This window comes from Vicugna pacos, chromosome 35 (genome assembly GCF_048564905.1).
Source record: "Vicugna pacos chromosome 35, VicPac4, whole genome shotgun sequence".
NCBI lineage: Eukaryota > Metazoa > Chordata > Mammalia > Artiodactyla > Camelidae > Vicugna > Vicugna pacos.
In genome coordinates, this window is record NC_133021.1 from 23,581,708 (window position 1) to 23,599,020 (window position 17,313).

Here is a 17,313-nt window from a genome sequence, read left to right on the forward strand (position 1 = left end):
AATGAGAGATAAGGAAGAGGGAGTCTGGATTATGCTGGTTTCTCTTTGCGTGACCAAGGGGATGAGTGGTGCTGCCATTATGCAGGTGGGGGGATGCAGAGCTGGGGCAGGTTGTGAAAGGGAAGATGAGTTCTGTTTTGGACACGTGGCGTAAGGTATCCAGGGACACGTGCAAGAATTCAGACAGGCAGATTTGGAGCTTGGGAGAAAGAGTGGGGCTAAAGAGAGGTTTGGAAGTAATTCACAATGAAACTCTTGGGTCAGGAGGATGACATCATCAAGGGATAGTGTGAGATCTGAGAGGTAGAATTCTGATTTATTAGACAGGAAGGAAGCCATCGTAAGGACAGTAATAATCATTTATTAGATGTTTCTTAGATACTGTTTCAAGTATGTCACAGATGTTGTTTTATTTCATACTAAAAACCCCAAGAGAGGAAGTGTTATTGTCTCCATTTTACAAATGAATGAGTTGAAGCTAAAAATTAAGCCATTAGCTCCTGGTTGTACATTTGTAGGTGGCAGTTGAAGTGAAGTCTGTCTTACTAAGGTCTCACTTTTTGTTTTTGTTTTTGTTTTTACAAGGGAGGAATGGTTAGGGAAGCAAGAAGGAAACCGAGAGAGTGGGAACACGGTGCCCAGGACGAGACATTTGAGTTGTTACAATTAAAATGTACTGAGAGATGACAGAAGGACCAAGAGATACCCTTTGGATTGAGCACCAAGGGGTGGAAAGTTCACTGACGCCGCCTCAGCCTTGTTGTGGGGTGCAGTCGGCATGGCTTCCCAGGTTGTAATTTCATTGAATGTATACATGCTAGACTGTGATACCCAGAGAGAAGGAAAAAGCAATAATCTTTTAAAAAAGCAAGTAGTAACAAATACAGAATACGACTTTTTAGAGAAAGTCTTTACTTCATGATGTAACAGTCCGAAGGTACCAGTGTTTAGGAGGATGATGCAGTTCTGCCAGTCAGCCATCGGGGCTTGGGCAGGAGAGGGAGGGGAAGAGCCTGTCTGCAGATCACATCACTGCAGAGCTCCCACAGCAGCCCTGGTGCCGACAGAGGCTGAGTCAGAGAAGACGCGCGGGCTGCGCCCTAGGCAGTCATGGCCCAGTTCAGGATTTTAGACTGCATGAGCAACCAGAATTGGAGTTTCTTGTGCAATCTGTATTGTGCGTGGAGTGGTCAGGTTTGTCTGATAAATATATATAGATATATATGTGTGTGTGTATATTTGCTTTTTAATTCAAAACTGCTGGAATGTATAAAGCAAAAAAAAAAAATCAATGAAAATGCCGGTTATGAAATCACTGTCTTCCTTTAACAGTAAAAGCAATCTTTAGGCTATTGCTTTTTATTGAAATACTTGTTTAACAGGACATATCTCAACTCTAATCATGTGGATTTCTCTAAAAGAAGTAAATTAGCTCTGAAATTGCACAAATGAGACTTAATTTGTAGAACTTTAAGTGGTGGGGGAGGGGAAGTTAGAACAAATTAAAATGAAACTAGGAAAAATTAAAGCAGTAAAATTGACGCGATAAATGTTATACATTTTTAGAGACACTTAATATTTTTATCTGTAAGAAGGTAGGCAAGATTTGGAATGAGTTACTTTTTGGCTGGTTTTTCATTTGTAATGAAATACGATTCTGGATTTCTTTCACTATGGGATTAAATGTAAATTCTATTTTGAATTCTGTTACTAGACAGGCTTTTGAGAAAATAGTTAATTTTTTGATAGAGAAACTTTACCAGTTTTTTTTTTTAATGATAGTTATGATATGCTTTTGAGTTTTCTTCCCTAAGAAGCAGAAACTGTTCCTCCCTTCAGCCTTCAGCCAACATTGTTATTATCAGGTAGAGTCTGCTTTTGTAATTCATAAATAGTATTGTACATATTTAGCATAAAAGTATCTTGTACAAAATAGGAAGAAACCTGATTGATATCTTTTGTTCCAGTTATCAATGAATGTTACAAATTATTTACCTTATAAAGGTTGTTAATCACTTTGTGGTTGTCCATCTTTGTTATTTAAAAAAGTTCTTTAGTATTGCTTGAATTTAGAAGAAAGCTAAATTTAAAATATTGAAAGCAGTGAATGATAAGTGAAAGGTACCACCCCACCCCCCACCCCTCCAAAACACACACACTCCACCTTTTCTCAGTCCCCCCCCATAGCCATGGCATGAACAGAAGTTTTTGAGACATGAACTTAGTTCCAAGTAGGACTTTTGGGTCCCTAAAACCTTTCTTTATGCCTATTCTCTTTATTCTGGGATGGTGAAAAGATATTTTCATAGTTTACGTTGGGCACAATGGACTAATGTATCAGAAAAATCAGAGATGGAGAAGGTCATTTAGTCTACATTTCTTCCAGTGAAAGATTGATCCTTCAGTGCACTTTCTAGTTCTCTCCCTAATGGATTTACATTACCGTAAAAATATGGATTTCAAATGGCTACTTAGAGAGTGAAAGAAGATAGATACTCCAATTATCTTAGCATGTAAAATTCATAATATCGGGAGCCTACCAGAGCTGAAACTTTATTAAAAAAAAAAATCTAGTGTTTGGTAACCAGTTTGCCCCTATGACTAACCCTATTAGTCCCATCATCAGAAAACTTTCTAGTTTGAGACCCAGGACCTTGTCAAGGTGTCTTCATTCTGGCTAATCCCTAAGGAGTATTTGGGTTGCAGTCCAGGGGTGAGTTGATCCAGTAAGTCAGCAATACAAAGCGCTTTTGGACGTGCCTTGGCCTGGGCTTTTGCAGGATTGCTATTGCTCCTTACACTGTGGTTTTGATCTGACAATGGGCCATTTAGTTGCTGGCATCTCTCAGAAGGAGGGTTTGCAGAACGTAGCATGAAGTAAAAATAGCATGTGGCCACATCTCCTGTGGCTTTTATGACACTACTTAAAGCATTTGGTGGAAGTCACCGACTCAGTGCGTTTGGGGCTAGGCTAGTTCCATAAAAGAGTGAGGAGAATTGGAGACACTCAACTGTGGGTCAACAGGGGCTGGTGAAGACTGTGGCTAACTGGGGATTTAGCTTCAGGAGATGGATGCCATGTTGGACCTACTGTTGTCAAAGTGCCGAGTTTTCAAGAGAAACTAAAACTTTGCATTTTTTCGTGAATTCATCCTAATTTAAAAATGATGACTAATTCAAGTTTTTCAAAATACTGAGATCTAAGCAAAACACATCTGTGGCCAGATGTGGCTCTCAGCTTCCAGTGTGTAATTTCTGATTTATAGAAAGACTTAGGGCAGCAGCCGGTTTTATTTGAGTTCTACTTTCGAAGCTTAACAGCGCCCAGGGAAGCTGCTGGATACCTCTGGAAAGCTCCTGCCTGGTGTTGGGAGCGGAGCGTGGGAGAGAAGGAAGAGGAGGGAACAAGAGGGCAGGATGTGGGAGGCGCTGGCTCTGTGATGACTCTGGCATTACTCACTCACCTCTGTCTCCTTCCGCATTTCTCACAGCACCTGCGTCTTGGCATGTTGTGAAGTTTAAATGAGGTAACCTGGTTACAGCATCTCACACAGAGCCTGGCACGAGAAGTGCTCAATACAGGCTTACTATTATTAATACGTTCTACGTTAATACAGCATACCTAGGGGTGATGCTCTATGAAGTTTATATTGGAAATAGACTGGAGTAAAGCAGTTCCATTAAGTTAATTTTTTAAATTGTAAAAAAAAAAATACCCACTGTAAATAAAATGTATGGTTACATGTAAAAATTGGAAAATATAAATTAAAGATGATTTACCTAGTTCGGTACCAGTCTTGTTAATATTTTGATATGTATACCGCCAGGTTTCTCCCATGCACAGTGTTTTTTTCCTTCTATGTGTGTGTGTATTTTACAAGTTTTAATCATATTATGCACTATCTGCTGTGTTGTAATATCATTTTTAATGGCTGCATAATATTCTAGCCAGCAGATATATGTATATGCACACATATGTAACATTATAGTTAATATTTTATGTGTATTTAATTATCATTTAAATTGCTTCTAGTTTTTTGCTCTTAGAAATAAAGTATGGTGAACATCTCTGAGTAAAATTGTTTTCCTGTTTAGGATTATTTTCATTGGATACAATCTCAGAAGCAAAATTACCAGGTCAGGATGATGATTTTTTTTTTTTACATTTTTTATTGATTCATAATCATTTTACAGTGTTGTGTCAAATTCCAGTGTTCAGCACAATTTTTCAGTCATTCATGGACATATACACACTCATTGTCACATTTTTTTCTCTGTGATTTATCATAACATTTTGTGTATATTTCCCTGTGCTATACAGTGTAATCTTGTTTATCTATTCTACAACAGGATGATGATATTTTAAAGCATAACTTTTACAAAAGACATCTCTTATATTGAGAAAGACTTTGAGAGGAGAGTGTTCTTGTATTTTGTGAGAGATGAGTGATACTTTAAATTTTATAGATGGTAATAATGTTAATTCCCACAGCAACGTTAGGAAGAGAAGAGCCCTGTGTTTCTCTCTCTTTTTTCCATGTTGATATGTGGAGAAATTTCATTTCTTTTTCATATTCTTCATAGGTTGCTACAAGATGTTGAATATAGTTCCCTGTAGTATACAAGATGAACTTGTTTATCTATTTTGTATATAGTAGTTATCTGCAAATCTTGAACTCCCAATTTATCCCTTCCCACCCCCTTTCCCTCCTGGTAACAATGAGTTTGTTTCCTATCTCTGTTGAGTCTGTTTCTGTTTTGTAAATAAGTTTATTTGTGTCTCTTTTTTAGATTCCATATGGAAGTGATATCATATGGTATCTTTATTTCTTTCTCTTTCTGGCTTACTTCACTTAGAATGATGATCTTTAGGTCCATCCATGTTGCTGCAAATGGCATTATTTCATTCTTTTTAAATGGCTGAGTAGTATTCCATTGTATAAATATACTACACCTTCTTTATCCAGTCATCTATTGATGGACATTTAGGTCTTGGCTATTGTATATAATGCTGCTATGAACGTTGGGGTGCTTGTATCTTTTCAAATTGAAGTTTCCTCTGGATATATGCCCGGGAGTGGTATTGCTGGATCATGTGATAACTCTATTTTTAGTTCTTTAAGGAACCTCTTACTGTTTTCCATAGTGGCTGCACCAACTACATTCCCACCAACAGAGTAGCAAAGTTCCCTTTTCTCCACACCTTGTCCAGTGTTTATCATTTGTGGATGTTTTAATGTTGGTCATTCTGACCAATGTGAGGTGATACCTCATTGTAGTTTTGATTTCAAATGCTCAGATCAGTATTTAAAGTAGGGGCCGAATGTATGGTGATAGTGGGGTCAGATACAAGGAGTTGGGCATTAGAAGCTTCATGTCTGAACATATCCCATCATCTAGCTATTGATTTTCCCACAAGCCTGGTGACGTGTGAGATTGCACAACTCAGAAGCGATATTCTGGGAAGTGCCAGGCAGGGGAGATCCTGGCATTATTATCATTCTTTGTGTATGTTTGTGTACAGCCTGCAATCTGTGTTTAGCTCAGCAGCCAGTCTGATCTTGTTCAACAGGAGAATGCATTTCTTTACTCAAAGCCCCCAAAGACTGCCCAGGTCACTTGGCATAAAAGCCAAGGGCCTTATGTGATTTATCCCCCTTCCTCCGTCATCACCATGACCTTGTTTCCACTTAGATCTTTCCCTCCTCACTCTTTTCTGACCATACCAGTCTCCTTGCTCTTCAACCCCAGGGCCTTTGCTCTTCCTGTCTGGTCCCTCATCCTGAAATGCTCTTCTCCCAGATCTCTGGGGGACACCTGCTTCACTTTCTTTAGGTTTTTACTGCTTGTCTCCTTCCCAAATCAGTGTTCTATTCAAATCTGTGATAAAATGTTAACGAAGGGAAAAATTATCACACCACTAAAGAAGAGACTTTTTTTCTCTGAAAAAATATTGTAAAAACAATTAGGAAACTATCATTTAACGGAAATAGTCATTCTGTGTAAGGCTGTTAAGGGGAAGGAGAGTCAGAGAGGAATCCTGGTTGTTTCCTTGAATTGGAAACCAGTAGGTGGCCGCACCAAGGACCCAGGCATAACTGTGTCCTCTCTCACCCCTGCAAACCAAATGGAAGACAGAGGAGAGGGTGGCGGAGAACTTTTTCTTTTAATTGCTTCCCCCTTGAAGCTCCTCCTTGATTATGAAGAAGCAGTTGGGAGCACAAGGCTGACTTTGTCCCTTAGAGCTGTTGGAACCAGCTGCTGCTTCTCACACCAGTCGAAAGAGGCTTTCCTCGATAAACTGGGAAATTGGGAAGAGGGCCTTTTGACACTTAAGGCATCTTAAATTCTCACTGCTCTGTGTGGTCCACAGACCAGCAGTGTCGATGCTGCTGGGAAGTTCATGAGAAATGGAGACTTTCAGGTCCCAGCCCAGACTTAAGAATTGGCATTTTAACGAGATCCTCCATGATTTCTCCTGCACTTTGAAGCTCTGCCTGCAGTGAGAGTTAAAGCTGTTTTTTGTTTGTTTGTTTGTTTTAAAAGATGCTTAATTTAACTGTTTTTCTTTAAATATTACTTTACATTGTATCTTCTTTTAAAAATTAAGGCACCATATACAGAATAGATAAACAACAGGATCCTGCGCTATAGCACGGGGAACTATATTCACTAGCTTGTAATAACCTATCATGAGAAAGAATGTATATATGTATAACTGAATACATATGAATACACTGTGCTGTACACCAGAAACTAACACAACATTGTAAATCAACTATGCTTCAGTTAGCAAAAGATTAAGGCAAATGCCAAGTGTTATGGTGTTACCACTTATTAGATCACTTAAATAATTGTATTCGTAGAAAAATTCTAAGTGGTTAAATGCTGCTTTTTTAATCATTGGGTAAGAGACCAGTTAATCCAGAATACCTGAACATGAAGACCAAGGGGTCAACTTTTCTTGTTTTATGCTTCATTATTTTTTTTTAATTGAAGTACATCAATTACAATGTGTTAATTTCTGGTGTGCAGCACAGTGTCCCAATCATGCATATACATATGTATATTCATTGTCATATTTTTTCCGTTAAAGATTATTATAAGATAATGAGCATAGTTACCTGTGCTATACAAAAAAACAAACTTTAAAAAAATCTATATATAGTGGCTAACATTTTAAAATATCAAAATCCCAAATTTATCCCCTCCCACATCCTTTCCTCGGTAACCATAAGATTGTTTACTAAGTCTGAGAGTCTGTTTCTGTTTTTTAGATGAGTTCATAGTGTCTTTTTTTTTTTTTTGGAGTCCATATATAAGTGATATCATATGGCATTTTTCTTTCTCTTTCTGGCTTATTTCACTTAGAATGACAATCTCCAGGTCCATCCATGTTGTTGCAAATGGCATTATTTTATTCTTTTTATGGCTGAGTAGTATTCCATTGTGTAAATATACCATAACTTCTTTATCCATTCCTCTGTCGGTGGACATTTAGGTTGCTTCCATGTCTTGACTATTGTAAATAGTGCTGCTATGAACATTGGGCTGCATGTATCTTTTCACATTAGAGTTCCCTCCAGATACATACCCAGAAGTGGAATTGCTGGATCATATGATAAGTCTGTTTTTAGTTTTTTTGAGGACTCTCCATACTGTTTTCCAAAATGGTTGCACCAAATATTCTTCATTATTAACAGAAAAGACACCAGAGCTGTCTTTTATTATTTTAATTCAGGTAGCTTGAAAAGGAGGACTTCAGGTTATTAAGGACCCCAGGATTTTCCCTTGTGAGGCACAGTGGTGTAAATGGCCTTTTTCTTGGCTTGACCTCCAGTTCAGCCCTCTGTGTAGCCTTGGGATGTGCTGTTTGTGTTATTTCCTCCCTCACTGTGTGCACTGCCCGCTTCCATGCAAATGGCCTGGTGCTGGAGATGTTAGGGGATCTCGGATGTATAGGTGATACCAGCTGGAAGACGCTGCTGGGCAGGCTGAGTGTGAGATTAGCAGGAACACTTCCATGCTCGGGGGTACAGTGCCAGAATGCACAGATGGCGAGTTCTCCACGGGTAGAGTTTGCAGGTAAAACCAGGGGGTCCGAGAGTTCAAGGAGAGAGACCTCCTAAATCATTTAATCATTGTGAGGAGAAATCCAAGCAGACTGTTTCTCCATTTCACCAGTAGTGTTTGAGAACTGTTGGCCTAAATTGTAACTCTCAGAATTACTGGTCTTAGGCAGAAGAGAGGAAAAACATCCCTGTGCCCCTGTGACTAGCCTTTTAACGCGAAGCCTCTAACATGCTGGAAAACCATTGCAAGGAGTTTTAGTTCAATATTTTGTGAGAGATAAAAAGTAGGTAACATTTAGTGAGCGCTTAGTATGTGCCAGACACTACATAGTTAACCTCCTTTAATTCTTATGACAACCCTACAGAGGTGATATTATTTTCATGTTCCCATTTTACAGGGAGGAAACAGGTGAAACAGGGGTCAAGTGACTTCCGGGGCCATACAGCCAAGAGGCTGCAGAGCACAATGGGGTGCAAACCTGGGGTTGGGGGTGAGGGGTCAAACCCTGTCCTAACTACTCACACTGTACCGAAGGATTTGATGTGATGTTCAATTCAGTAGCTTTTAAAACTAGTAATTCTAAAGCTGTAAAAATTTTTTGGTATGTATACTGAAATATATATATATATATATATTTCCAATTGATAGCCAATTTAGGGAGTAGTAGAGAAAAATGGAAGGAAAAAGGAGCAGGGAAGGGGGAAAAAGGGAAAGGAATGTCTGGAATGATGGATACGCAGGACTGAAGAGATAAAAGCTTGACAGCAGGCTAAGAAAGGTAAATAATAAAAAGGGAGCATTGGGTTTGCAGTAACTAGATGTCGCTGTGAGGTTTAGGTAAAGCCTTTTGTATTGTTGATTTGTTGGTAAGTCGCTTTCTTTAGCCCTTCTGATACTGAAACTTTAGCATTGTTAATACATATGACTATCAACATAAATTTATTATGAGTTGGTCACCGTGTTCATATAAGCAATATCATTATAAACAGTGAGTCTCCGTGAGCCGAGTTTCATGTTGAAGTAAAGTTTAAGAAGTAGCATCATTAATGTCATTTAGCCTAATCGCTGTTGAGCTGGAAAGTAGTTGAGTTCCGCTAGTTTATGTTGATGGTTATCATCGAGCCGGCTGCTTCTGGATCTGTAATTTAGCCCAGAGGCTGACTCTGTCTTGCTCATTTTTGGCTTAGGCGTCCTGCCTGGGAGCTTTTAATGAGTGAAATCAGGTTTAAATGAATAAGAAATGGAAATCTCTAAAGGAAAAGGCAGGTTTCAGAAGGACAGACCAAACGGAATGTAGTTGGACGGAATGGTCGATCCTCTGGCCGGATGGTGGTTGGACTTGACTGCAAGGAGAGAAGCACTTACAAATATCACCTCCTCCCCAGCGTTGGGGGAAACGGCTTGGCAAGTTGGATGGTCTGGTGGAAAGAGAGCCTGGGACTGAGTCGAGGCTCCTGCACATCTGTCCCCTCTGCCACCTCTTGGGTGTGGATTCTGAACAATTCTGTTAATTCTCTGGATTTTAGTGTTCTTACCTATAAACTGATTAGAGGATTTTTCAAGGCTTCCTTCTTCCAGTCTTTACAGAAAGTAATTCTTACGTCGTAAGAAGCAGCAAAGGGGAAGAGCCAGGGAGAGTGTGGGCAAGGCAGACGTGGCGGCCCTTTGTGATCTAATCTTAGAAGTGACATCCGTCACATTTGCAGAATTCCATTCATTAGAAGCACATCATCAGGTCCGGTCCGCACTCGAGGGGCGGGGTCTGCGCGGAGCAAGGGGATCCCAGCCGGAAGGCGGAGTCACCGGGCTCTTTCTCCTTTCGTTGTCCTGCGGCTGTGATTCATCCTCGCCCGCTTCGCAGTTGGGAGATGCGTGAGAGACTCCCCCAGGTCACTGCCTGTTTCGGTGGCTTGCCAAGAGGACTTAGAGAATTCATGATACAGTGGTACTCAGAACTGTGACCTCTTACAGCCAGTGGACAGAAAGCAGAACCAGCAAAGGGCGAAGGCCATGACCTAAAGCGCCGAGAAAACCCGCACAAGCTTCCAAGGGTCCTCTCCCGGTGGAGTCACCTAAGATGCACTAAATTCCTCCAGCAACAGACGTGTGAAATGTCGTCAACCAGGGAGGCTCATTCGACACAAGGTTTCTATTGAGAGCTGGGCAGGTGAGCACCTTCTGAGGGGCATGTGCCAAAATGCCAGGCTCTCACAAGGAAAGCAGTTCAGGGTTAACCACATTGCCGGTCCTGACAGTGGAGGGCCAGTGGGCCACTCTTACCTGTTCGGGAATGCGGGACCCTCCTGAAGTCCTAGTTCGCAGATGCTAACCAAGGGCCAGCCTCCTCAGCAGGCCTTTCTGCGGACAGCATCTCAGGCCTGCCACGTCAACTCCTCTCTGCACAGGAGGGAACGGGAAGATGCGAAGTTTACCGTCAATAATGACGGTCAGTCAAAGTATTCTGTTAAATTGCTGATTCTGGGCCTGTGCTTAGTGGGGCGGGGGAAATGGTGCTTTTTAGGGCCTAGAGAGTAAAGGAGCCTAAGGCAGGCGGTGGTCCTGGTGTTCAGATCCTGCCTGGGCAGTTACAATACATACCGTAGTGAGCTCAGAGGAAACGAAGTGTCAGTGGTGTGTGGATGACCTGCTTCTTTTGTTTCCAGACATACTCATTCAGTGCCTGGTTTTTGCCTGGCTACGATGCTCAGCATTGCCTATAAAATGGTGAGCATGTAAGTCGGTGTTCCTGGAGATTATAGTTGAGTCGGGGAGACAGATATTAAACAAATAAACACAGAAATAAAGATACAATTACAAATATAAACTTCCCCTGACAGGAAGAGAAAATACTCATTTTCTATTCATTCGCTACATTTTTTATGAACCTCTTTGTGCTACTATTCTGGCGTGAACAAAACAAAGTCCCTTCTCTTTTGGACTTCACGTTTTAATTAGGGGAAGAGAGGGAGCACGGATAATAAATAATAAATATGCAGTATTGTTTCAGATTGTGATAAGTGCTATGAGGAAACATAGAGCAGGATGGAGTGATGGGGAGACTACTTTAGATAAAGGTGGTCAGGAAAAGCCCCTCTGAAATCACTTCTCTGAGTCAATGATGTATAAGCAGAATCCTAAATGAATTAGGAAGCAAGTTGTACAAATGTCAGCCCTCCAGGTAGAGGGACTTGCCCAGGGAAGGTCCCTGAGATGGCAAAGAGCTTGGTCCCGGAGAGTCTGTAAGAGGAGTGTTTTGGATTTTCTTCCCATTGTGATGGGAAGCCTGTACCGTAGGGTGTTTAGCTTGACAGTGACATAGCCAGATTCATGTTTAAACAAACACGAACACATTTTAACAAACATGTAAACACTGTAACTGGAAATATAACAATCATAAAACGCGTCAATAGTAAATATATAGCTTGATGAATTTTACCAGGTGAACGCACCTGTGGAGTCGTTACCCCGATCAAGCTGTAGGACATGAACAGCCCCTCTGCAGCCTCTGGTTTACCCGCCGGCAGGTGCCTTCTCCCCTCCAAAGTTGATGACTCTCTAGGCCCCCATCACCTTGTATCGGTTTGCCTGTTTTAACTTTTTATTGTAAATATTATCGCACCTTAGTACCTTTTTGTGTGTGGCTTTTTCCCTTAAGACTATTTTTCAAATTCGTCCATGTTGTTGTGTTAGCTTAAACCTAAGCAAAATTATTTCTAGTAATTGGCTGTCTGTCTTTTTTTTGCTGCCATTTGGCTTGTTTCTAGTTTCAGCCACTGCAAACAGTGATGCGGTGGCTAGTTTTGCACGTGGCTTTATATGCATGGATTTCTCTTGGGTGTTTGTCTAGGGATGGAGGTATTAGGACGTGCACATTTTATGGCCCAACTTTGAAAGATACTCCCAAGCAGCTTTTCAAAGTGGTTGTACCAGTTCATACCCTCAGCCGCAGTATTTGAGAATTCCTGTTACTCTCCAGCCTTGCCAATAGTTGTTTACCAGTTAGAAAATATTAATTTTTAGCCATTTTGGTGTATGTATTGTAGTGTCTTGTTACGGTTTTGATTTTCATTTGTCTGATGACCAGTGAGGTTGAGCACCTTTTTTCATCTTTTGCCCATCACTCACTAATTGTAAGAACTTGGAAAAGTTACCTAATTTCTTTGAATACAGTGTTACAAATACATAAAATAGGGATACTGTCATCTAATTTTCAGTTTCTTTGAATAGTTTATTTGAGTAATGAAAGCAAGTTAGTACCCTTCAAGCAACTTCGTCTTCCAGATGTCCTTAAGAACTACTTACTGACTATTTTCTGCATTGACAATATTTACTTGAATGTAAAGATTTTTAAAGATAGAAGGTCCAGAGAGTGAGTGGCAGTGCCATTGTAGCCTAGGTAAAATGGATACAGGGAAAGCAGTTTTCCCAAAGCAAGATAATTTTATAGGAAGACAAACTCTTGTTTCTTCCTATGGAAATGATAATTATGTAATCAAATTTGAATTAATTCAACAACAATAATATCAATGTCACTAACAAAAATCTGGAAATTGATTCGGGAGACGGTCCAGCCAGCTAGTATTTAAAGAAATGCCCTGTGGCATCCAACTCAACCATAAACTGCTTGCACTAAAGCCAAAGCAAAAGAATGTAAAGGAGGGTAAAAAGTCCTTCTTTTAATGTGTAATTCCCTTTTGGCTGTTCGGGCTGATCTGAATGATTAATGGTTCTTATTTCTACCTTACAAATTTTAGTAAAATTTATAGTGTGTTGGATTTGTATGTGTATGAGGACTGTATGTACTTTATAATACTTTAAGCTTCTCCTCATGTAATATGCAGCTGGTATAATTATACTTATTTAAAAATTGTGACAGTTTGCATTTGTAAATGATTATAGGGGCTCCCAATAGTTAAATCTTTGCTTTTCTGATGTGTTGTTGAATCATTTCTGTATTTTAGCCAATTAAAGCATTTTTTCCTATGTAAAAATGTTGTCTTTTCCAAAATTCATTTCATAATGTAGTTTCCAGAAAAACATTATGTTGAAAGGCAGTTGTATTTATGGGACATAAATTATGGAGTGATTAAGATAATTTATTGCTTCCCAAAAAGCTTCAACCCCAGGGTTCTTTCAAATAGTAAGCTCCACCAGTGCCTGTAAAACATGTACAAAATACTTCTTGATATTTAATCATAACTTTTCACGAACAAGTTATGAAACAAGGACCTCCTGCATTTGGGATGTTTTTACTCAGCTGGGTTTTTGAAATAAATAAGACACAATTGAGTTGGATTTAGAAACAGTTATGCATTTGGAAGGGCTAAGAAGACAGTATGTTGGTACATTACCACATTGGAAATTGACAGCAGCCGAGCTGCTCCCTTTCCAAGCCTTGTCCCCCGCCTCCCCACCATGGGTTCTGTGGATGCAGTTAGCTCCCTGCACATCACCTCCCTTTGCTGACCTCTCACCTCAAAGCCAGACCTGCTCTGGTGTCTCCACCTGAAATTGGGGTGCATCTCAGCACTCAGGTTAATCTCCCTTTCCAGTTCCCAGGGATTTTGCTCTGGTTTCTACTGCTGTGTTTTAAGACATTCCTATTGACTGTCACTTTATATGAGAACCATGTTCTGAACTCCAGTGACAGCATGTTCTTTTGCAGTTCAATCTTAAACAAGCTGGACGCTATCTATATATTCTTTTCTATGTCATTTATATTGTAGGTCTTTAAGAATGAGATGAAAGTTACATGCAAAGATGTTTAGCCTCACTGCTAATGAAAGAAACAAAATTAAGACAGTAAGAACCATTTTTCATCTTAGCATATTGGCAAAGATTAAAAACCAAGTACTCGATGTTGGCTAAAATATGGATATAGTGGTCTGATATGTTGTCAGTAGGTTTGTGACTTGGTTCCCCATTTTATAGACAACCCTTTGACATCTTGTGTATAAAACTGTAAAACAAGGAAAGAAAACACAATGATTTGATCCAGCAACTCCATTCTTGGGAATTTATCCTAATGACCTTTTCATGGTTTTCCACAGGGATTGATCCACAGGTGGTTATGGTAGCAGTAGTGACACTAACAGTGATAAAAACCAGAGTAGTGGTTTAAAAAAGCTTAAAGAACTGTGTGCATACCTAAATGACAAAGAGAAAAGTGAATACATAAAGTTTGGTGTATTCATGTGGTGAAATACCATACAGTCTTTCAAAATAATGTGTAGATATATGTTAACATGGAAAGACATTCATAACATATTAAATAAAAAGAAGTAGTTTAGAAGAGCATTTTTCTAAAGCGTGTATTTATATATATTTACATATGAAAAAATCTGAAAAGATACATATATATACACCAAAATATTGACATCAGTTTTCTCTAGTAATGGTAGATAAGTTAAATTATTATTATAATTTTTGCTTAGCTTTATTTTCTAGCTTGTCTTTAATGAACATATATTATGTATCTAATAAATACCAATTATAAAAGGCATGTCACCTGTTATCCTCAAATTGCTGAATCAGTCTGTTCGTGATGTGGCCTAGTGGGAAAGTTTCAGGATCAGGGGATGATTGGAAACCTAGGTTCTAGCCTAAGCTGTGTCACTAATTAGTCACGGGACCATCAGCAAGTCTCTCTGGGCCTCCGTTTTTATATTTGTGAAGTAAATTGGTTGAACTACATCTCTGATTTTTAAGCTCCTTATCAGACTGTGAGGATTTCCGAGGAACAAGCCAAATGTGGCAGGTTTCTGTTTAAACTCTCCCGCCCAGCTCCCCAGACATAGCAGCTCTGTATACGTGATTATTTTTGGATACTGAGTTTTTGTTTTAAACTATTTTTCAGCAAAAGGTAAGGAAGAAGTAAAGGGGTGGGGGGAGAATATACTGTTTCGAAGATTCAGTAATTCTCAGTATATTTTATGTGACTTCTTTAAGCTTAAGCTTCCCACCCCCTTCCTGTTCACTAGGGCAAGTTTCCTGTAGGACAGAACTTACCTTATATGTCAGGATGCCTTCGCTCTGCTGGAGTGTCAAACTGGGATAGTCTACGTTCACTGAGAGCTAGTGAGTAAATGAATAACTCGCATTACAGGGGTGCCTTCACCCGCGCTCACAGGGAGACCTGTATTTTTACACGTCTAAAAAACCGTCTCAGCATTTTTTATGAATTATTTCCCCATTTGCTCCCGATCCATTGGAGTGTGATAGTTTCTACCTGGTCTCTCCTACTTCAGTTTGGACCCTGATCAATAATTGTATACCTTTTGGCAAGCTACCCCTCGGAGACTCAGTGTTCTATAAAATGGTGACTGATCAAGTTGGCTTATGTTATCTCCACGTTTCCTTCTAGCTGTATCAAATTCTGTGACATTTTTCTGTAGTTCAGGCTAACGACGTTGAGTCAGCTATTAACACCGGTTGCCAGTGTAGTGTCTTTGATAATCTGAAATCAGCATGGATTCAGAAAACTTACTTGTGTGTGTATTTAATGAGTCTCTCATACTCTCGAGCGCTATAGTGCTTCAAGCAGAATAGAAACCACACCATATCGGTCTGACCCTGCCCATATCTTCTCCAGCCTGTGTACGTGCGCATCACCGCTGTGTCTGCTCAGACAGGACTGCAGTATTTCATTGGTAGCTGGGATGAACTGAAATTCAAGTTTGTCTCTTAATTGGGAGATTCCTATCTACCCAAAGGATAGGGAGGTAATTGTTTTGAACTTACAAAATACAATCTGTTCTCTGATTCAGAGTAAACAAAATTTTACTCATATCAGAAAATAAGTAGCTTCTGAAAATAACTCTATTATCTCGCCATAGAGCCTCTTGATAAGAAAATATGTGTAAAAATAGACACCTATGTTTGAGTTAATGTCTGTTTCACTGTCTTTGTCTATCTGATGTGAAATAGGGCTGTATGCATTTACTGTTTCAGATGAGAAAAATGGGGAAGTAGGTAGATCGAGTGATTCCCTAACAAAGTTTTAAAGTAGTTGTCTTTTTTTTTTATTATCCTTGTTTTATGTAAACTTTACTCATTTAATTCATTTGAATTAATTTCTGGGTCCTACTTTCTGTCAGGATTTGTGGTGGGCACTTGAGTAGGACATAGGTCTCTCTCTGGAAGCTGTTCTAAGATTGAAAAGATAGATGTATCAGCAAGTAGTTATAATACGGTAGGGCCCATCCTTCACTAAAGATGCTCTGTGCATACAGCGGCTGGGAGAAGACTGTTTCTCAGTGTTGCAGTGCGCTGGTTGGGATGTTCTGCTATAAGGCACTTTGGCACCGAGAGAGAAATGGCTTATTCACTTAGCACAGATGAAGTTTTCAAAACACAACTTGTTACCAATGGATGGGCTGCACAATATTGCTGGCTGATGTGAAAAGTACCATTCATGTATGTTTCTTATAGAAAAATCTATGAATTGTTTAGAAAAAAGGAACCGGGCTCCTTATTCCAAAGTGTGTGTGTGTGTGTATGTATGTGATTAAAATAATTTTAATCCTTCTATGAACTTTATTTTTTTCCTTTTTTTTAAAATTGAAATATGGTCAGTTTACGATATTTTGTCAATTTCTGGTGTACAGAAAAATGTTTTAGTTGTACATATACATATATATTCATTTTCATACTCTTCCATTATAAAGTACTGCAAGGTATTGGATATAGTTCCCTGTGCTATATAGAAGAAATTTGTTGTGTATATTTTTTATATATAGTAGTTAGTATCTGCAAATCTCGAACTCTCAGTTTATCCCTTCCCACCCCCTTACCCCCTGGTAACCATAAGTTTGTTTTCTATGTCTGTGAGTCTGTTTCTGTTTTATAAATAAGTTCATTTGTGTCTTTTTTTTTTATTTTACATGTAAGTGATACGGTATTTTACTTTCTCTTCTGGCTTACTTCACTTAGAATGACAATCTCCAGGTCCATCCATGTTGTTGCAAATGGCATTATTTTGTTCTTTTGTATGGCTGAGTAGTATTCCATTGTATAAATATACCAGAATTTCTTTATCCAGTCATCTGTCGATGGACATTTAGGTTGTTTCCATGCTGTGACACTTTCATATTACCTTTTCCCTCAATAGTATATTTTGGGCATTTCCCTATGCCATGAAAATTTTTCCACAATTCTGACTTCAGTAGCTGTATCATAATTTACTTTACTCTTCCTCTTTGTTTCTCTTGTTGGACATTTAAATAGTTTTTAATTTGAGCT

At 39.3% G+C, this 17,313-nt stretch overlaps 1 protein-coding gene across 4 annotated transcripts in view; it reads left to right on the plus strand.

The window, feature by feature from the left end:
* Window positions 1-17,313, plus strand: part of ARHGAP21 (Rho GTPase activating protein 21) — a 120,122-nt gene that overhangs the window by 21,810 nt on the left and 80,999 nt on the right. Inside the window, exon 1 of one of the 4 annotated variants that reach the window (XM_072955453.1) lies at window positions 10,040-10,240. The exons of the other annotated variants lie outside the window; for them this stretch is intronic. The gene's annotated coding sequence lies outside the window, so the exon portion shown is untranslated. Of the gene's footprint in view, window positions 1-10,039; window positions 10,241-17,313 lie in introns of those variants that run through there. 4 annotated transcript variants of the gene reach the window in all.